Source organism: Amblyomma americanum, chromosome 2 (genome assembly GCF_052857255.1).
Source record: "Amblyomma americanum isolate KBUSLIRL-KWMA chromosome 2, ASM5285725v1, whole genome shotgun sequence".
Lineage (NCBI taxonomy): Eukaryota > Metazoa > Arthropoda > Arachnida > Ixodida > Ixodidae > Amblyomma > Amblyomma americanum.
Window position 1 is genome coordinate 184,440,717 of NC_135498.1, and position 22,776 is coordinate 184,463,492.

Here is a 22,776-nt window from a genome sequence, read left to right on the forward strand (position 1 = left end):
TACAGATGGGCTGAGGAATCCAACATGCAGATGCAGAATCCAGGATAACAGCGCAATGAGTCATTTGGAGCGTCCACAAGTCGCGGAAAGCGGCAAAACGATTTTTATTTGGCGTAAATACGATGTACTGTAGCGCTCAGTATGACTCGCAGTAAACAACAGGCGGTACGAGCTCACGTCACGAATCGATGCGAGTCGGGTGCTCCTGTAAAGTTCTGTGCATAGCTGCCGAGCAGCGTGCTCGCGTGCCGGGCTCTGTGCAGCACAGCGTATTCATTTTCTATGAAATGCAAATCAGGAGGAGGTGGCCGCCAGAGATTCGCAAACGCTACTTGCTTGCAAAACATTCAATCAGCGAGGTCGGCGCCGGCAGCCGAAACACCGCAAGAATGGAATGTTCCGCTTACTATTGCCACTTTCGTCGTGCCGTCTCTCTTCGCGGATCATGCCGTCAATGAGAGTACTGACTGGCTGGCTGGCGGATGAAGCCCGTTGCTGTCAAACGGGTTGGGCACCTTCACCGCAATATGCGGCAGAAAATCGGTTTCTACGAGCTTCAGGTCTAAATGGTCCGGCGGTGGACCTCCACCTGTAATATGCCATACTTTAAAATTTGTAACATCACATAAAGAAGAAACGGAAACTTAGCCGTCGTCACCAATTCTCTTGTTTCCCTCGCCTTCTCCTTTAAAGCTCTTGCTTAAAATTGTCCCACAGCTTATTCAGCTATTTGACTTCTCGTGGGCGAACGCTGGGCATACTGTTGCAGTCCGTGCGTAAGCGCTCCCACGCTCTCGATTTCGCGTTGAGCGAAACGGCCTCAGTCTTCTTGCAATGCACTACATTTTTATATTTCCTTACAAGCTCACTAAGGAGGTCTTTCTCTTCTTCAGTGAAATACTTTGCCGGGCATGACGCGACGACTTTCGACTGCTTCTGACAGAAAATAAAAAAAAGCGCACGCTGCAAGCACTTGTTGCCAGAGGAGCTTGCTTTTCCGCCGAATGTAAAATGTTCAATACTTTAGGCCAGGACGCGATCAATAAAATTCGTATTATGTCCGGATATATCAATATGAATGTGGGTCCATCAACACAGTAAGTTATTTTCGTCAGATATTGACATATTCTTCATATTTATTGCATATAATGTCGACCGCACACGGGTCATAGGTGCCCCTTAGGCGATGCGCTCCTTTCGTGAGGGAGTGTGAAGGGAGCTTTCAGAATTCGGGGCGGCCCTTGTAGGGCGCCTTACGTTAACGGAGCATGAAGGCCTCCTTTAGTAGGGTAAGGAAATGGACTTAGGTAGAAAGCGTTTTAGAACTCCGGCGCTTTTCTCCTCGATTATCCTCGCCCGCTGACTGTGCGCGCTGCGCACGGCACGCTTCGATGGCCATCGCGCGCTCGCCGGCCCGATGTGTTCGCTGGCACACATAAGCGCGCCGAAGTTTGCACTTTTTTTCACGCTCTATTTTTAAACAGAACCACTAGAAAGTGATGCGACGTGCGTGACTCAACCACGACCCACATTTATCACCTTCTCGTTCGAGTAAAGAGCGCTTGCAGCAATAACAATCAAAGCACACTCCGTCCTCCTGAATACGGGAGTTTTTATTAGCCTAAGATTTGTGTTACGTTTGTATATTCAATATTTTTCAGCGCATTGGCGCTCCACTAAAGGTAGATCTGAGCTAGCACTACATTTTCACAGAAAGTCTGTTTATGACGCGCTTCTTTTGCAGTCGAGCGAGATAAAGATTGCGGCGATTTAGGTAACATGTTTCGCGAGTAGCTGCGAAGGTGCTGTGAAGTTTTCTTTAAAGCGCTTTATGCATTTTTTAGCAGGTTTCAGACCGAAAATCTTAAGCTTGGCTCCTCGGTGTGCTGAACACGGCGCGGCTTTATTGCATCGTCATTACAAATTTCACGGCTGCTTAAAAGAGAAGAGTTTTATTTTCTAGTTTTTCGTTAACTTTAACTAATGTTCAGAAGTGCGCCTGGCCAAGGGTTGGGCTTAAAATTTTGGAGTGATTGCTGGTGCCAACAGAAGAGTTTTTTAAGTGGCGGAAAGATATGATATTCTCTTGATGACTCATCCACGTTAATCCCTAGAATGCATTCAAGGAATGCTTCAGATGCCCGTGCTGAATCAACATTCAGCACTGTAAATCGCGATCAGAAATTATGTATTTATTCCGTGACTAAGTGAGTCTCAGGGAAGCGATTCGTAGTATATCTTATAAACTACTGAGTTAAAGAACCTGATGTTATTTGAAAACATCATTTAATGCAGTTATCATAACAATTTCTCCTGCGATAAGTTAAAGCTCGCTCGAAAAGGCGCCTTTTCTGTGACTCGCTCTTCGGGTGGCATTAGATCTCGGAATGGCGGTAGAGTTGCACCCAGTCGCGATGATGGAACGAGTGCCTTAATCGCTCTAAATATTAACATCCCTTATCATCCCTAGACAGAAAACGGTATAAGGCCGTTAAAGCTACCACGCAAAAGCTCTGGGGCACGCAAGAGAGAGGCTGCCGCACACGCTATGAAAATCAACATGTTTTTTTTTTTTTGCAGGAGGTCAGAAGCACGCGTATTTACTAGCAAAAAAAATTAACCACGACGATGCAAACGTTTTTCGCGGTAACCCACACTGAGATTCAGAAATTAAAGCGGATATAATAAGCGCAATCCGCACGCCAACCAACGCCAATAGAACCCACAGAGTAATGCCATCAAATGGAAAGATTAACATGTAAACGACGCACAGTGAGCAGCGAATTAGGCAAGATTATCAGCTTCCTGATGACCTCGCAAGAGGTTTTAATTATGCACACTAGTTCGGATAACACGAAATGCATAGTACTTCGCAGTTGGCTTTGTCGGAACAAAGTCATTGAGGGCGATGGTTGGGATCCACTTTTTTTCTTCGGCTGATGTCATTTTTTCCTCGAGCAAGCGCGAACAGCACGATGCCATTTTCACGCGGCACTAAATGTAGAGTTCGAATAGTCAGCGCGTAAGTCAACGGAGCTGGACCAGCAGCAGAGGCAGACGGCCTGCGCATGAAGCCGACAAAAAGAAAAACAGAAGAAAACGATCCTTTCCCGCGCGTAGCCTGGACGCGATGGCTGGAGGGACCAATCATCGTTCAGAAAAGCGCCGAGCAGAGAGTCGGGCGAGGAGGACATGCGAGAGTCCGCGGTGCGGCGGCAAAGTTCACAGAAATGCGCTACTTTCAATATCAAGGGGCTTTACCTCGCCCAGCGCGAACAAGGAGTTGGCGCGAGAGGAGACGCACTAAAGGAAGAATGCACAAGGGAGCACAGACACTGAATGAAAAGGAACAATTGTGAGAGGCCGTTTAAGTTCAGATCACTAGTTCCATGCGGGGCCGTCGGGTAAACGGTGCAAGTTCGGGAGGGAGACCCTAGCTACTTCTCAGTGGTTGAGGTTTGCCACGAAATGGAAGCGCGGACGGAGTGACCATATGGGTGCTGCCGCCCAAGGAAAGCCGGTTGGCTCGTCTACTCCCTGGCACTGCGGATCCGGATTGGGCGGATGATGGGCTTGAGGCAGTCCCGTAGGTGGAGGAGGTTATAAGCCAGCGGCGGTAAGTGCGGCATTCACGTGATCAAGTGCTAGGTACACGGCGGTGAGGTCAACTGCGGCGTGGTCGGCAGCGAGGCCTGAACGTACGGATTCGCTGGCTGCTGTGCCGGCGACGCAAAAACGTCGCACGTCGCTGAACTTGCCGCTCGCCGTTACTCTCACGGGCTGTGATGCACGGAACGGTCGCAAGGTGCGGAGACGGAGCTGGAGTACGCGAATTATGAGTGCCAGCCGCAATGAAGAGAGCGAAAGCTGAGATAACGGCAGCGTAGTCAGTAGAGGCAAAGGAGCAGTAGGAGACGGCATGGTCACAAATGGCCGTGAGGGACGGTCCAGACTCCACCGGCTGCGGTGAATGAGACGCACGGTAGTGTCTGGACGCCTCGCGGAAAACAGGAGCTGCAGTGCTTGTCTAGGCTGTCACGGTGGCAAAAGTATGGCTGACGGCATCAGATGTACAGCAAGTGGCGTGGTGCGATGCAAGCAGATTGTCCGGCGAAACTCGACAGCGTTGAGTGTGCGTGTGGCTGACGGCAGGAGGCAGAGTGGGCTGCACGGGCGGCAGGAACGGAGGTGCTGACGAACTTTGCGTGGAAGGCGATGGGGATCCACAGGTAGAAGCAAAAGTAGAACAGATGGGGCGCTTAGCGAGTGGTATCTCAGCCGGCAATAGCGAGAGTGTACTCTCGTTAGTGTGCGAGAAAGGCTGAGCTGGAGCCGCTGTCGGACGCATGCTTGCAGCTGTACTGGCTTCCGTCGCCCCACTATGTGGCACATTGCTGGCAGCGGGGTGGTGGAGTGGAGCACCGTAAAACCGAATAAAGGTTCTTTCACTCCATCGAACAGGTGATCATCCGGCGGTGGAAGGTCAAGCTGGTCAAAGATGCTGGCGGGCAACTTCCACTTGACAAGGAGGAACCGCCAAATCTGCGACGACACGCTGTTGGTGTATAGCTGGGCCTCCACTTGCACGAACCAAACAATGGGGCTGTGCGGGCGGAATGGCCACAGCTGTACTCGGGACGGGTGTTGGGGCGGGATCAGGCGCCACTCATCTTGCGGTAGGTCCATGGAGAGGAAGGAACTCGAAGATACAGCTGCGGTGCTCCGATTGTGGGGGCATTCGAGCTGTCCTAGGTCACCAACTATGTAGCGCGCAAAAAATCCAGATGCGGTGTGGCCACATTTATTTCAGGGTGCCCCAGAGCATAGCGTAGGCTGCCGTGCCAGCAAGGCGCCGCTAGAGTTGATGATGATGATGTCCTCAGGCTTAATGACGCGTACCCACTGCAGTGGATTGGCCAGGGTTCATTGCTGCTACAAACGCACACATGGGTAAGGAGTGCATAATTGGATAATTTTGTGAAGGAGACTCGCATTTGGATTAAAAAAGTGATGAAAAAACGTATATAAAAAAGCTGTGAATTCACATTCTAGCTTAAGAATCTACCTGACGCAATTATATCCGTGAATAAAATCGCGCACTGGTTTTAAGTAATATACCTTGGCGCTTGCTCCGAAGGAGAGGAAGAACGGAATAGATAGAGGTAGCCCCAGTCGAGCGAGATAATCTTCAAGTATGTTGTACGGAGAAAAGCGAACCGACGGCAAAAGAGAAAAAAGTGATGAATTGACTCAATTTCGCCACAAGACTCACGGAGGTTGGTCAGCGATAACCCTCATCGATTTAAATAGATATTTAGTCGCGGTATTCTGCAGCGCAAGATGGTCATGGACACCTCACATTTCCTTGAACTGCACATCAGCACACTCCAAGGAAATGCCAGGTGCTGCAAATCTGCTACAGCAAGGAGAGGCTCATGGCTCAAGTTGTGCAATCTCTGGAACCGTTGGAAGCGTGCTGCAGTCAAGAAGACTATTAGGGACGAACGGGACAATAGATCCCCCAAGGGTGGACTTAGCTAGAAGATCAGCCCTCTCATTAGAAAAAAATGCCACAGAGCCCAGAGACCCAGTGAAGACGTACTTCTGTAACATGTGGTGGAATAAAAAATCGTCGGGAACGGCTCAGAGGAGTATCCCTGGATTTTTCGAACGCTGTCAAGACGGAAAGGCTGTCTGAAAGTTTAATAACCTGAGAGATACTGCAAAGAATCGTTATTAAGGCCAACTCAATGGCCAGAAACTCAGCGACAAAAATAGGCGTACACACTGTAAAAAAAAAATGCTCCGCAGTACAGAGAAATCCACTGGTAATGCGTTGCCGGAGGGTTTTCCGCAACATGAGGTACGGACTAAATGTCAGAAACAGAGACTCCGTATGACGACTGTCACACTCTTGGTAACGGAAAGTTACGCCATGCTATGCACTAGACCGAAATAGTTTTTTCACAACGAATGCTTCTGTTTTGTTCTTATTGAAGTTTCCGCAATGTGTATGCATACGTCCTCCGTTCACTCGGAACTCATTTCATCTAGAGCGAAAATTTTCTGTATTGTAATTATGTACTTTCTGTAGTACATGAACATGTGTCTTCGTATAGCTTCTGCCCACAATGTTCACTGCAGATATAGCCGTCCAGGTGCCGGAGAAATAAGTGTTATGTACAAGGCTTTCCTTTACGCATATTATGTATTGCATACGTACAAAGAATGCAGCTTAGAATGAAAGAGTGGTAAGTGTTTGGGTGAGTACAAGTGCATACGTTTTATTTTCATGGCAAACTACACACATTGTACATCTGCACATTGCTGTCGGATCCATCTGAAAAGCACAAAAAAAATCCTCACTTAGTAGTCACACAACACCAAATATAAATTTCACAAATACATTTCAACCATCCGCTATTGAACAATCGGCTTTCGTAGAAGCTTGCAAAAGCCATTCACTGAGAACCAGCCGGTTATAATTTATTGCCCAAAATTCATTTCTCATAACAGTAAACAGTAAAAAACCACAGGTCGAGAAAGAAGCAGACAAAATGCGCTTTCCCGGGCGGCACTGTGCGCATGAAAGTCTTTACAGTTGTCTATCATTTTGTGCAAATAGAAAGTAGCTCAGAATGGGCGCCAGATAGGGCATGGAAGCACCGAAAGAATGGGAGGCTCACGCGCGCTCTTCTTCGTCATGCAGTTGCTCTTCTTTCGGGCTGCCGCCTGGGTGGACCATGGCCAAGTGCATCCTTTGAGCGCGCTCGCCATCAACGCCTCTGCTTCAGGGGCATCCAGTATTGCCGCTCCACCAGGATGCGACTGGTTGACAACTTGCCGACATGAACAGCTTCAACATTTCCTGCCTCATCACGTCCTGCCACAGTCTATCGCAGCCACAGGATCATCGACAGTCCCCACTGTGCACCATATAAAAGCATGTGCTGCGCAGCCGCCGCTCATAGGGCATGGAAGCACCGAAAGAATGGGAGGCTCACGCGCGCTCTTCTTCGTCATGCAGTTGCTCTTCTTTCCGGCTGCCGCCTGGGTGGACCATGGCCAAGTGCATCCTTTGAGCGCGCTCGCCATCAACGCCTCTGCTTCAGGGGCATCCAGTATTGCCGCTCCACCAGGATGCGACTGGTTGACAACTTGCCGACATGAACAGCTTCAACATTTCCTGCCTCATCACGTCCTGCCACAGTCTATCGCAGCCACAGGATCATCGACAGTCCCCACTGTGCACCGTATAAAAGCATGTGCTGCGCAGCCGCCGCTCATAGGGCATGGAAGCACCGAAAGAATGGGAGGCTCACGCGCGCTCTTCTTCGTCATGCAGTTGCTCTTCTTTCCGGCTGCCGCCTGGGTGGACCATGGCCAAGTGCATCCTTTGAGCGCGCTCGCCATCAACGCCTCTGCTTCAGGGGCATCCAGTATTGCCGCTCCACCAGGATGCGACTGGTTGACAACTTGCCGACATGAACAGCTTCAACATTTCCTGCCTCATCACGTCCTGCCACAGTCTATCGCAGCCACAGGATCATCGACAGTCCCCACTGTGCACCGTATAAAAGCATGTGCTGCGCAGCCGCCGCTCATAGGGCATGGAAGCACCGAAAGAATGGGAGGCTCACGCGCGCTCTTCTTCGTCATGCAGGTCAGTTACCAGTTCAAACTACCTTACCACTGCTTTAAGTCAGATGATGCCTTTATAGTCGTGCTTCCATGCCCTGGAGCCTTGTTCGAGCCTTTCTGTTCACTTTTATTGCTTTTGTGTGGGGACGTAGAGTGCAATCCGGGTCCTGACAAACAGACTCTTGCGGAAATTCTTAATACACTCAAAGATTTAAGCGAGCGCTCAATCAGGATGGAAACAGTGCAAAAATCGGTAGCCGAGACGGTGACTGAACTGAAAGACCAGCAAAGAATCGCTTTTCAAGCTATTTCCGACATAAAGACCCGGTTAGACGTTGTTGAAGGCCAGACTTCAATGCTTCAGCATTGGCAGGCCGATTTTAATGAGCTAAGCGATAAAGTTAAACGTCTTGAACTGGAAGCCTGCGCAATGCGCCACCGATTAGACGACGCAGAGGACCGTTCTCGACGCGACAATCTGCTTTTTTACGGAATAAAAGACGATGAAAGTGAAGCGTATGCTGATTCTGAAGAGAAAGTTTTAGGGGTCATTGCCGATAAACTAAACCTCAGCTTAACAAGTGAAAGCATTTTACGTGCGCACAGGATCGGTCGGTTTGTAGAAGGAAAAACAAGGCCGGTTATTGTCAAATTTGCTACCTATAAGCACAGACAATCAGTTTTCGCAAAATGTTCCATGTTAAAAGACACTGGCTTTGCTCTCAGTGAGGACTTATGCGTTGCCACACGCAACATTCAAAAAAAGCTAAGAGAATACGGTAAAAGCCTGCATAAACCATATAAACTTGGGTATAAGAAACTGCATGTCAATGGAAAATGTTACAGTTATAATGAAGTAGATGACATTGTTTTTGAAATCGCATCCTCGAATACTGCACCGATGAATGCTTCTGCATCACCTAGATTTCTTCGTTCTGGACGCCAACTACTCCCCGATAAGGATAAGAAATAGGAATGCGCGAGGGGAAGAGATGCCACATCATCGAAATCAGAATTTTGTGTTTGTTATACTAACATTCGAAGTATTTTTCGTAAGAAGGATGAATTATGCACCTTGATTAACGACCTCAAAGCAAATGTTATTGCATTAACTGAAACGTGGCTCAGCAGCAAAATATCTAATTCAGAATTGTTTCATTGCGATAAAAAATATGTTGTCTACCGCAGTGACCGCACTCAAAGAACAGGTGGTGGTGTTTTGCTCGCAATTGACGAGCAGTTTGATTGTCACTGCATATCAATTGTTTCTGATATTGAATCTGTGTGGTGCTGCGTGAATTTAGGTTTCAGGAAAGTGATCATCGGCGTTTGCTATCGCTCCCCTTCCAGCGATATGTCATTCTGTGATAGCTTGCATGACAGCCTGAATCAAATCACTGTTCGATATCCCAGCGCACAAATTCTACTTTTGGGGGACTTCAACTATCCCAACATTATCTGGTCACACACGTTCCCTTTTTCTAACCCACCGAGCGCAGAAACTAACCAATTTATCACCATCTGCGCAGACTTTGGCTTGACACAAATCGTCACTTCACCCACACGTGTTACTCAAAATTCATCCTCTCTTCTAGATCTTGTATTAACGACTGCAGAAGATTGCACGTCACCTGTAATACATATGCCTGGCCTGAGCGGCCACGATGTATTACATTTCACGTTAACTCATGAACACGTACCTTCATCAAACCGCTCCAAAAATATTAGGGACTACAACAAGGCTAATTTTCTTGCTATTAATGATGAACTGAGCTCTTTTCTAGACATATTCTTGCCTAATTACCTCGAGCGCTCGGTGGAAACTAACTGGTGCATGTTCCGAAATAAGGTATCTGAATTGATTAACCGACATATTCCTCTTCGGCGCGTCTACTCAAATAACCAAGCTCCATGGTATAATCGATATTTAAACCGCCTTTCTAACAAAAAGAAAAGACTTTTTCGAACTGCTAGGAATTCATTAAAACCTGAGCGATGGACTGCATATAAATCAGCTGCCTTAGCCTATTCCCGTGCACTAAAGACTACTAAATTTTCTTTTTTTAATGTAACCCTCCCGAACACCTTAAAGTCTAATCCTAAACGCTTCTGGAGCATAATAAAACCTAGCACTAACGACAAAGTGTCATTACTTTCAGCAACTGGAAATCCCATTCCGGACCATCTTTGTGCCACTTCACTAAATGACTCTTTTGTCCAGTCATTTTCTTCCTCATCCGTTGATCGCCACCATCCCAAACTCCAATCGTGTAACTACTACTGTATGGATCCAATTGTGTTTGACTCTCATGGCATTATACCGATCATTAATAATTTAAAACAAACATCTTCTAGCGGAATCGATGGCATTAATAGCAAATTTCTTCGGAATACTGTTGAATATACCTCTATCATTTTGGAAAGCATATTCTCACAGTCGTACCATGATGGCGTACTACCCGAGGACTGGAAAACTGCTAATGTCATACCTGTACATAAAGCCGGTGACAAACAGAACCCATCTAACTATCGACCCATCTCTCTCACATCAATAGCCTGCAAAATAATGGAACATATAATTCTCACTCACCTTGTTAATTTTCTTGAAGATAATAGCTTCTTTTCTCTGACTCAGCATGGCTTTCGGAAAGGTTTCTCCTGTGAAACTCAATTACTTTCCTTTACTAATGATCTGCACTTCTACTTAGACTCCGCGTTTTCCACAGACTGCATATTTCTCGACTTCGCTAAGGCATTCGATAAAGTTAACCATTCATTACTTCTATATAAACTCAGCATTCTAAATATTGACCCTTCTGTTCTGAACTGGATTCGCGCGTTTCTTTTTTCTCGCCTTCAGTTTGTGCATGCTAATGACAGTAATTCTTCTACCGTGCCAGTTGGTTCTGGGGTTCCTCAAGGATCTGTCCTTGGCCCTTTACTGTTCCTGATTTATATTAATGATCTGCCTGCTACTGTTAACTCTAGGATTTGTTTGTTTGCCGACGACTGCGTGATTTACCGTAAAATAACTAACGATTCCGATATTCGCTCTCTCCAGGTCGATCTTAATAACATACTAGACTGGTGTCATAATTGGAAAATGGAACTAAATATTAAAAAAATGCAAATCTATGAGAGTTTCACGTTCAAATACTACTTGTCCTCCTTATTTTCTTCACAGTCATCCCCTTGAAAGCGTAAGATCGTACCGGTATCTTGGCATACATATAACTAACACCCTGTCCTGGAAACTTCATATAGAACATAGAGCATCTAAAGCAAACAAAACGCTTGGTTATCTTCGAAGAAATTTTACACTTGCTCCATCTTCATTAAAATCATTATTATACATGACCTACGTACGACCGCAAATGGAATACGCTTCATCTATATGGGACCCTGGACAGGTCTCACTGACACAGGTTCTGGAAACTGTCCAGAATCGTGCAACTAGATTCATTTTAGGCAATTACCATCGTACATCTAGCGTCACCCAAATGAAAAAGTCTTTAAACCTCCTGCCCCTAGCTACCCGCCGTAAGCACTTCCGCATCTGCCTATTCCATAAGATTTTCTACTCCAATTTTCAACTTCGCTCTCGATGGATTCAACCAGCACCGTTCATTTCTCACCGTCGTGATCATCAACACAAGGTCACAGTGCCTCATTGTAACACAGTGACATGTGCGCAATCATATTTTCCTCTAACTTCTAAAGAATGGAATTCCCTACCCGCATCATTAACTAGCATCACTGATTCAACTCAATTTAGAAGAATACTTACCACTCTGATTACATAATGATCGCTTTTATATTTTATTGGAGTGTTGTGTTCTCCACGTATTAGTATTGTTCTTAAACTATTTTATTAATCTGTTCCGTGTTCATTTTGCTCACTTCTTTTTATCCTGCCTCCGTTGTTCTATAGTTTTGTATGAATTGTGCTTTGTTTATTTTTCTTGTTAACAACTGCCCTTCCCCTCTGAAATGTACTTTGTACCTTGAGGGTATCACAAATAAATAAATAAATAAATAAATGCAGGTGCCTTTCTGTACATAGTACTAAATGCACAACTTAGCGAGCAAGGAACATTGGTAACATCTGAAAAATGCGGGACGCTTGCCAAATTTATCGTACATCCAATTTGTTATAGGCAAGACAAGACGAAGCGAATGTCCCGCACTCAGTTTATATCCAGTTCCCGGGCCGAAAAACGCAGTAACATCGACGAGTTCACTTCGAAGCGAGAGGCTTCACTTCAGAGCATGCCGCCATGTTGGCTGTCGAGCATCTGCTGCGCACACTATGTGCTATATGTTTGACGTCACCGTCCGGTTTCTTCGACCCTTTTCGCTGCATCCGAACCCCCACTTCCGCTTCTGGCGTTTCAACCACTCAGGTGTGCCCGTTGCGGCAGATTATAACGCTTTTTATTATGACACAAACTTGGAATACGGCCCCAGGAAACACACTTCCCCCAAACCGCATGTTTTCACTCATAGTTTCCATTATCTCAGCATGTGCAAGAAAATGTACTAATATCTGATGTCAGTGAAAATGCAGTCACACGTACCGGAAGCAGCTCACTAAGGCATTCCAATATCTCTGCAGTGTGCCTCACGAGGAACGGATGCTCAAGTTTCAAAAAACGGCTCTTTGCAGAAATTTAACCAAAGGCCGTTGCCATGTGTACCTTTTCAAAATGATGGCCCAGAAAGACGAAGTGTCCTCATGTGTCTGATGCAAAAGAAGGATGAAGGCATGAGTCTTTGTGCTTTTTGAACAGCTGTGATACGTTTTTTACTGGTACTGCTTGGCACAGCTTCAGTCTCCTTCTTAACATTTTGTGAAATAATTATATATCTGCGAAAGATCTCGCTAGCAAATATTTTGGCACTAATGGAGAAGCAAAAAGACCCATGTCCTAGGCCTTTTTTTCTAACACTAAATGAAGGCTCGCCTTTTAGGGACATTGATTACGAAGATGTCCATGTGGCAACAAACTTTGAGAGAATTCCTGCAAGGGCTCTGTGTTCTGATGCCTAAGAATTTCTCATGAGGTGCCCTGTAGATATATCACAACACCTCAGTGAGCTGTTACCAGCCCTGTGAGTGCACTGTCACTTGACATCAAGGGTATGTACTTTTCCCCGCCACATGCAGCAATGATGTATATGTCAAGCGAAAGCATAAAAGATTTCTAAGTGCAATTCCAGATTGCTTGCGGAGGAAAGCACAAGAGTCTGGCCATGCTCAGCTGTTACCTTTGCTTCTTGCTCGAGTTCTACAGTGAGCACTACGTAATGACAGAAGGCGTCTGCATCAACTCATATTTAACAACCGTCCTGTGCGACCTCCATCTTGCATTACATGACAGGCAACTTTATAACATCCTTCATGCAAATAGTGTCATCAGGGTCGGTGTGTTCTGTCAGTTTCCTTGTCCTGTGGTTTGTGCTGTGTTTTCTACTTTTGAATTATTTACTGCCTTCATTCTCCACTCCTTGAAGCCTGAATGTGCTGCACTGGGCTGCTCTACGCGTCGTGGAGCAGTCCAGTGGCCATTTTTTTTTCATACGTCGGAGGCACTCAGCTCGAAAGCCATGCTTACTATATTCAGCAGACAAGGGTACATGTGAGACACATCATTAATAACCAATTCTCACAGTGGTATCTGGTGCAAGAATATCTAAATACTACTCAATTTTTGCTTAAGTTTTCAGATACACTCTTAGATTAAAAACATAATTTGGCTACATTAGCAGAAGCACAGCACCAAGGTACTCACCAATTGCCTGAAGCACTGTACGCAAGTTCTCGTGCCATCATGAATACAGCACACTGTCCACGTCTTCATAATGCCATGTAACACCAGCACTTCGGTAGCAAAATTTTCCTCTATAAAAAGAGTAGTTTTGTTTATGTTAGACCGGTCATATTTAATTTTACTATATACTATGTACTTCTCATTGTACTGCCCAGACTAAAAAATAACAATGATCATCACGCTTTGAAATATGTCATATATGATCACCAAATTTGGTGTAATTAATATGTTCTTAGAAATTCTTATTGAAATAAATCTGACAAAATAATATTTCAGAAAATGTGGCACAAGGAAGGACGCTAGCTAGATAACCTGGACGAATGTTTTCAGTTGCATGCAGCCATCGGCACCATTGCACACAAAATGTACAATAAAGTGGGTTTTACCTTTCCGAATGGAATTTAATGCTGCAAACATTTAAGTAAAAAAATTTCAACCTTCCATTCTGCATAAAGGAAAGAAAATTCCTCTGGTTTTTTCACAAGCCTCTGCAAGTACACAATTCCGTTAATCTACTCTACAAGTACTTGAATCTATCAGCACAAGACAAGGACGAGAATAGAAACAAAACAGGCACTGACTCGCAACTGAAGTTTATTGAAGTGAACAGAGAGTATACAGAAAAGCCACACACCACAAACTACGCAATTACACATAAGCTACATCACAACATAAGTAAAAGATTGCACTTAACATTCCTCTCATCTAGACAGTCCAACCCGCTGCATTTTAACGCTATGGGCAGCACACTCACACATTCGTCACTGAGTCATATGATGTGTCTAGCCTCAAATAATTTTCTGGTTAATCTACTGTGAACGTAGCGCCAAAATGCTTGTTGCCGAAAGGAATGGCTAGCAGCCTTCACATCCCTTGTAATATGCAGATAAGTTACAACCCCTACCAATATCCAAATACCTCTCATGCTCCTGTAGTCTTACATTGATACACATTCCAGTTTCACCAACATAAACCCAACCACATGATAATGGTATGCAATGCATGCAATGGTTGCAAGGCACATATGTTGCCACGTTTCACTCGACACATGTGCTTTTCCCTAACGAAATTCACAAAATTATTAACAATTTTACAGATTGTAGACAACTTATTAGGGGCCTAACACACAATTTTTACGTCATACCTTCTGGCCACAGTTTTCAAAGTTTGCAACAATCTATGTATGTACAGTAACACAGTCAGTCTTTTGGCATCTCACTGGCTGGCCCCGGCCTGATCACGCCAGTCCCTGCGAAGGGGTTTCAGCTTTTAACATGCTAAAGGGAAGAATGGCGCAGCATCAAGTAACGAGGAAAGCAGGACAGCACACCCACGCACAAGTGCCAACCCTGGAGCTGATACAGAATCCAAGAGCGCGTGCATGACATTCAGCGTTGACAGTCAAGGAAACGAGGAAACACGGATTTGAACGCTAAAGATTGAATGAGCCCGATCCTTGGCTGCCAACGCTGAATGTCAAGTACGCGCGCTTAGATTCTGCATCCGCTCCAAGGATGGCACTTGTGCGTGGGTGTGCTCTCCTGTTGTCCTCGTTACTTGATGCTGCGCCATTCTTAGCTTTAGCATGTCAGACCAACTTGCCCAATCTTATATGCTCAGCTTTAACAATTTATCGCACGCTTCTGCAATAGCATGGTTGGGAAATCATGCTTTCATTAGCCTTAAAATCTTCTCTTGGAAACAAGTTGTCACGCTGTAAAAGCATGGCTTCACCAATACCGAGCCTAGACTTGACGACGCAATGCTATTTTTCACTAGCTTAGAATCGTTTGACCAACAGTCAAGTAGCTGCTTAACACTCCTGGGTGAATATCGCTAGCACACATGGCGTGTGCAGAACATCAAGGTAAGGTTCAGAAACCGCAGCTCTTTTTGTTGGGACATTTTCTCCAAGGTAAACTTAAGACAAAGGCCTTGCTCCTTAAACAAGTTCACAATATGTACAGGTCCCACACTATCACAACCTTTGTAAAAGACCAGAAAATCATAGACGTAGCGAAAGATTTCCCCCAGCCCATGCAATTTCTTGGCAATCATTCCTTCCACCCTGCTTAAGATAATATTGCTTAGCACAGGGGCAACCTTCGAATCGATACATTTAGCAGACTTTTGAACATATGCCGCACTGCCATACACCACAAACATGCTCTTCACTTCAAATAAAAGGAGGCAAGTGCCAAAAAAGAATTATGTTACACACCCGTTCCTAAACACGAGCTCATCGTTGTGCTCCGATATACACATTCATAAGCTTTTCACAAGATCTTCATACGGGATAGAATAAAATAGTTGTACATCGACACTAATCACAAGACAATCCGCTGGATTGTCATTCTTAAGATACTCAACCACACTGCGAATTGAGTACAAGAAATGGATCTTCAAGATGCGAAGTAGACAGATGCTTTTGCAAATAACCAGAGATAATTTTGCATGAATTCTTTTCTGAAATTTATCTGAAGAGCATGTTATTGAATAGCATTTATTTGAAGAGCACGTTTGTAGAGTAGCGCAGTGCGGTGTGTGTTCTAAAGTCTCGAATATGTAATGGTTCGAAGGTTGACCTTGTGCTAAGCGATATTTTCTTGAGTAGGGTGGATAGAATAATTGTCCAGAATGTGCATGGGCTGGGGGAAAAATCTTTTGCTATGTCGATGATTTCCTGGTCTTTTATAAAGGTTGTGATAGTTCGGGACCTGTACATCTTCTCAAGTTGTTTAAGGAGCAAGGTCTTTATCTCAGGTTTAACTTGGAGCAAATTTCCCAAGAAAAAGAGCTGTGGTTTCTGGACCGTACCTTGATGTTCTGCACATTTCATGTGTGCTGGCGAGTGTTAAGCTGCTACCTGGCTACATGTCGACCATTCCAAGCTATTGAAAGATAGCATTGCACTTTCTAGCGCGGGCTCCGAATTGATGAAATTATGCTTTCACAGCATGACGACTAGTTTCCAAGAGCAGATTTTAAGGTTAACGAACGCAGGATTTCCCAACCTTGTTACTGCAAGAGCATATGATAAATTGTTAAAGAAGCTGAGAAAGTTTCGCGGTGACCGGCACAATCAGGCTGGCGCCAACCAGCGAGATGCCAAAAGACCAGTTGTGTAACCGTATGTACTTAGATTGTCGCACAATTTGAAAAATGTGGCCAAAAGGTATGATGTAAAAGTGGCTTTCTCGGCCCCTAATAAGTTGTCTAAAGTATGTAAAATTTTAAGAATAATTCTGCGAATGTGACTCGAGAAAAGTACACGTGTAGAGTGAACTGTATATGTACCTTGTAAAATGAATGTGCTATCAGATATTACTATCTTGTGGTCTGGTTTACGTAGGTGCAACTGGAAGGTGTATGAATGTAAGACTACAGGAACACAAGAGGGTAGGGGCTTGGCTAGGTGGTTGGGGTAACTCTGCTGTACACTGCACGGGATGTGAAGTCTGCTACCCTTTCCTTTTCGCAGCACGCATTTTGGCAGTAAACTCAGAGAGATTAAATAAGAGATTATCGAGGCTAGACACATCTTATGACTCCATGAGGAATGTGCGAGTGTTTTGTCTATCGTGTTAACACGCAATGAGTTGGACTATCTCGATCAGGGAAATGTTGAGGGCGATTTTTGACTCATGTTGTCCTTTATGCTTATCTGTAACTGCGCGGTTTATGGTATTGCTTGGCTTTTTATATATTCCCTGTTCACGCCAATAGACATTAGTCAAGAGTCAGCACCTGTCTTGTCTCTTTTCTCATCCCTGTCTTTCGCGCTGGTGGATTCACCGCGATGGCTCACCTCTGCAGAAATCCAAGGCATGACATTTTCCTCTTTACACTCGTGGTTCAGCGCATAATACGGCAAAGGCTTTTCAATTCCAAGGAAAGTTCATGGCTCCATTGAACACTGCCTCCTGCTTACAAGACACAGAGCAGCAATCATTGTAGATTCTACCTGCGACACAAAGCGCAAAGTTTTAGTTTGAGTGCACTAAACTAAGAAAGAAGCACAATATATCTATAGCCAAATAACTGAACTGAAAGAAATAGAGGGTAGTGTAATAGTGAACACACTGATATATTTCAAGCGAGATATATGCATGATATATTGTAATATCCAACACTGCTACCATTGCCTTAGCCAACTACTTCATAAATAACAATAAATGCAGTATCACAAAAATACTGATAACGTACTATTAGTGTTAATAGTAGCAGTGCAGGTTCCATGAACAAAAAAGGGCCCAGTGCTGACTGTAGTTTCCACAGCAGCCTTGTGACCAATGGCCGGTGTAAAGGAAAGAGGAGGAATGACTGAAAAGAGAAAGAGCCAGGGGGAAGGAAGATAGGTATAGAAGGGCTTAGGATATGATAGGCAAATAAGGTTGTTTAGACAGTGAGCACAAAATAAACATTACCACACAAGTAAAGACATACAAGACCAACCATATATATCATTGTGCACAGTGGCAAACTTGATGCCATTTAGCCCAAAATATGTTTTCAATAAAGTGAATATAATTATTAATAGAATAACTGACCGAGTGAAACCAAAACAGGGATGAACAAGGAAGTTGTTAATATTCTGGCAGAAATTAAAAGAAGAAAATGGATCTGGCCAGGGCATACAATGCAGAGAATGAATCACAATGGTATCTTAGGGCAACAGAATGAATTTGATAGATTTTAATGGCACAAGGGCATCTGTGGCCAAAGAGTGCCTTAGCACAAGTTAATTTCGTCTACTCAAGGTGATCAGAGACCCATTTCCCACGCATTTCATTTCAGATAAGCTGAGCACCACAACAGGAAACAGCTTGTGCATTGTATCGCAACAAAATTAATTTCACCCGAAGGAAAATATAGCAGGAGATAGCTGATTATAAGCTCACTAGATAAGATTAGGAGATTTCTGATAGTGTGGCATGCAGCTGGTGCAAGACAGATAATTAAACTGGAAAAGGCCATTGTCCAAAGGTGAATGTAAACTAAGCGATGAGGATAATGAAATTCGCTACACTAGAGCTGTTAAGAATCAGCTCAAGTTCCATGCTTCAAGATGATGCAAGTTTGCTCAGTGAAAAAAAATCATAAGTTCACCCAAGAATTGGTATCTTCGCGGTATCAGGCTGCAGGTGCAGATGAATTAATCCTGCCTCAGAGAAGAGCTACATAGAGCACAAAACATTTTAGGCCAGTCCTACACTGACAGCTGTTAATAAATATTTTAAAACTGTTTTTTATTGCACAAACAATAATACCGAGTTTGTGTTGGTCATGTGATTATGTTACTGAGGCTCTCCTAAAAATTCTAGCCAGAGCTAAAATACAAGCTGTCTCAACTTATAGTCAGGTACAACTTAAGAAGGCAGCGGCATTTGCCCCTCAAAGGCGGATGCACACGAGCCTCCGCCAATAGGCGCGCACTTCAGGTGACGTCATGAGCCGGACGGCCGGTGACCCCGCCGACAGAGAACATGCCTAACATGGCCGCCCTCGCTTCGAACTGGGCCGAGTCGCGTCAGCTGTGTGCGTCTCCCTTCGTCAGAGTGAATTCGAATTGTTTGTGGGCGTCTGCCATGTCGGAAATATTATTGCAAGCTTACGATGCATAACTTGTGCCGCGTGCGTTTGTTCTGAGCCGTGAGGCGACGAAAAAAGGTTACAGCGAACATCGGTGACTGCTCTGCGCTTCGTCTGGAAACAGGATCCCGCAGCGGCACACCGCTGCAAACAAACATCGTGCGTGTTTGTTCTAAGGTGTTTTGTTTTGCTCCTAAGTGAAGTTACCAAGAGGAGAATTTGCCAAAGTCTGGTACCTACTGTGAGCGGCGGGTGTGTTTGTCTACTGTGCCCCTGCGTTTCACGTCAGACGTGATGAATTGATAGAGCAAAACCATTCTCAGGATAAATGAGAAAAGCGTGCGCGGATGAAACCAACCTACGAGTTCCTCAACCGAAAAGATTTGCGGAAGCAACCTCCAACGCAAAGATTTGTTGCTGCCAGCTCAGCGCGCAAACTATCGATCGTTGGCAGCAGTATGATAAGATAGCCGAGCGTCTAGCAGGGCGTCGTTCGAGTGTTGTGTAGCACCGTCGATTGATCACTTTCCACCAGTGCTAACAATCAGTGACTAACACGCGCTGCTTCAGCGAATGTCATTGGATTATTAACGGCCAGGCGTGTGGGAGCAGTGTTTGTTTCCGTAATGTCAGCCTTAGTACTAATATAAAATTATGACCGATACACTGGTGCCTTTACAAGGGAGCTTGGCATAATCGCATCTCTGTATAGCTTAGAATTCTTCACTCACTGCACGCGCCAGCTGTAGAATGCCTGCCGTGACACAATCGAACATCAGTTGTGCTGCCAGCGCTCGACTTGCTTTCCCACAACACAGCTTTGCGCTGCTTTTCGATTGTTATGATATGTTGCTACTAAAAGAATTCCAAGACAATGAAGGTAACAGAGACATTATGTACATCAAATAAAAGTCCTACAAAGTTGGCACAGCTGCTTGTGAACTGACTCCTAATACCTCTACTCGCGTCTTCATTAAATGTGTGTGCATGTTTTCTAGCGTGTTTGTTTATATTTGTTATTTTCCCCTTTTTGCATTTTAGATCTTAGTTTTCGCGCTCGCGTTTGTGTGCATTTGTGTGAATATGTGAGTGCTTCTGTGCGTGTATGTGTTTATTATTCCTATTTGTATCCTTTTATTTTTGTGTTTGTTCTTGTAAGCATGCTGCATCCACCTCTTCCTTTACAATTTCATTAACTCGTCTCATTCAAAGCACCAAGTCCTGTGAATAGCAGGGCTGGCCTCTTCGATGTCGTTAAATCCTTACATTATTGTCTACCTTGCCTCCTCAGTCTGCCATCTTGCTGTGTTTTCTCCTACTATTCTGACCTTGCTTCTTGTGCTGTTGTCGCAACGTGATTAACCAACTTGCACTTAAGAAACTTATATCAGTTGTGACGACAGAAACATTGACCTATACAAAATGTTAAAAGCATCACGTGGCTTGCGCAATAACTTCGTCTCTTTCCCCTGTTAATGTGTTTATGCATCAGTGCATACGGCAGCTCGCCAGGAGTGCACATGAAAGGGTGCCATATTGTGCAACAGCATCTTGCGATGTTGTTGCATTCAGTCTTAATAAATACATGGTTTCTCTGCCCGTCACATGTGGGGGTACACATTACATTGTGCAGTGGATTATCATTTCCTGTCTTGACGCTTTCATCATTACAAATGCAGTTTTCTAGTGAATGGAGTCCAGCAAAGCAGTGCTGTGAGAGCTTTTTCAGCTTTAACCATTTCTCACCTCACCAATATCACTGTCTGAATCTGGCCGTCATTTTGCCTACGGCTTGTAATGAACAAAGTGGCCCACAAAAACACGTTCAACCTTGCTGAGCATTTTTCCGGTACGTAAATATGACAAAAAAAAATGCTAGCAATGTTATTCACGTTAATAATTGTGCTTGCATTCGCGTTAATGCTAGAGTCAGATAAATAAATTAAAAATTGGCTATGACAAGGCTGCGCTTTTCAGTGCATACTGCTAACAGAGCCATAAAGCGTGCTCTGACTACTGTTATTTCAACATGGGGCCCGACAAACTCGACGATGGCTGCCTGAATGAGCATTTTGGGCCTCAATAAGCTAATGATGTTTTATATTTATTCTCTTATTCTCATTACTTGTGTGAGCCAGATAACCAAAATAAACAATGAAACCACATGAATGGGCTTTGGCGTGCAAGCTGCTAACAGTGGCTGTCAGTTTCGTGTTGACTACTGGTATCGCAGCAGCACTGGCTGTGACATGACTGCGATTTCCAGTGCAGACTGCTAACAGAGCTATAAAGCGTGCCTTGAATACTGTTATTTCAACATGGGGCCCGTCAAACTAGATGGTGGCTGCCTGAATGAGCATTTTGAGCCCGCCAAAGATAATCAGAGTTAACAGTTGAGTTTCAATTCAGATATACCAGAATTTAAACATGTTTCTATGCCACTTCCTAAATAAAGCACAACGTGTGCTGGACGTTGCTTATCAGAATTGAGGCTATATTATAAGGAATACGCCATAAATGGAACTGCTTATTTATTTCAGAGGTCACGGAAGGGATGGTTGTCTGTTGCGAACCAACCGGAAAAATTTTGGTAGCCCTAATAAAGGCTGTTCTTTCGTTAAAAGAAGCCGTTATGCTTCGTCGAGTGGCTCAATGCCAGACAGCTCGCAGTCGGAGTCGCTTTCTTCGGGTCATCTTCACCCTGCTGGATGATGATGGGTTGAATGTGCTCACTCCCAGACGTGTCAAGTCTGAACTTTGCCTCCAAGCCCATCACGTGCTGATTGCTCTTCGCCCAGTCTTCCGCCGCTACGTGCTTGATTTTCTCCCTCAAGATGGCGTCGACCGTGGACAGCTTGAAGTCTCTGTTGTCCGCAGCGATGCCATTTTTGACCTTGGCCCACACAAGCTCAATGGGATTAAATTCGCAGTGGTACGGCGGGAGCCTGAGTAAAATGCAACCGGCGCTTACAGCTGCATTGTGTACGATGTAGCTCAGAAAGCGTGACTTTACTGATGCCACCAGCTCAAGCAGCTGCTTCTTTATCATCCTTTCAGCGTAGGTGATGTTCTTGCTTGTGAACCACTCCTGTATCTTCTCTTTCTTCCAGGCCGGCGTTGGCAATTTCTCTTCTCTCCGGCTATGGTAAGGTGCATTGTCTAAAACAATGACGCTACCAGCTGGCAACTTCTGCAGAACGCCATTAAACCAACCCTCAAAGCGATTGCTGTCCATTTCCTCGTGGTAGTCGCCTGTCTTTTGGCCTCGGAATACATCCAAGCAGCCGTCGACGAAGCCATCCTCGCTGCCGATGTGCGTGACGATCAGGCGCTGACCTTTCCCAGAAGGTTGTTTTAGACCCGTCGTTAGGCCATTTGCTCGAGCGAACAGGCGTCCGCGCTTCTGCACCACAATGTCTGTCCACACGATCGACCGAGTGTGTCCCGCCGTCACCCATGTCTCGTCCAGGTAGATCTTTCGGCCTTCCGCTCGGTAGCGCTCCACGTCACGGAGGTAGCGATTCCGCCAATCGGTGATGTCATCCCGGTCGATAAGCAGCGAGTTGCGGCTTCTCTTTTCGTGCTTGAAGCCGATCTCGGCAAGCAGGCGACGCACAGTCCACCGCCTTATGGCGCGTTCACAGTTGGACATTCGGCGGCGAGAGCGAGCAAAATCCGCTTCCTCGGCAGAGATTCCGCCGAAATACCCAGC

The 22,776-nt window shown here is 45.1% G+C and overlaps 1 long non-coding RNA gene across 1 annotated transcript; it reads right to left on the reverse strand.

Annotated features, from left to right (window-relative positions):
* Positions 1–13,448: 13,448 nt before the first annotated feature.
* On the reverse strand, positions 13,449–17,735 carry LOC144119368 (uncharacterized). Its single transcript, XR_013312342.1, has 3 exons — positions 17,679–17,735; positions 17,281–17,436; positions 13,449–13,541 (listed from the first exon to the last, which is right to left on the reverse strand). It is a non-coding gene; the product is annotated as an uncharacterized LOC144119368 (long non-coding RNA).
* Between the last annotated feature and the right edge of the window lie 5,041 nt (positions 17,736–22,776).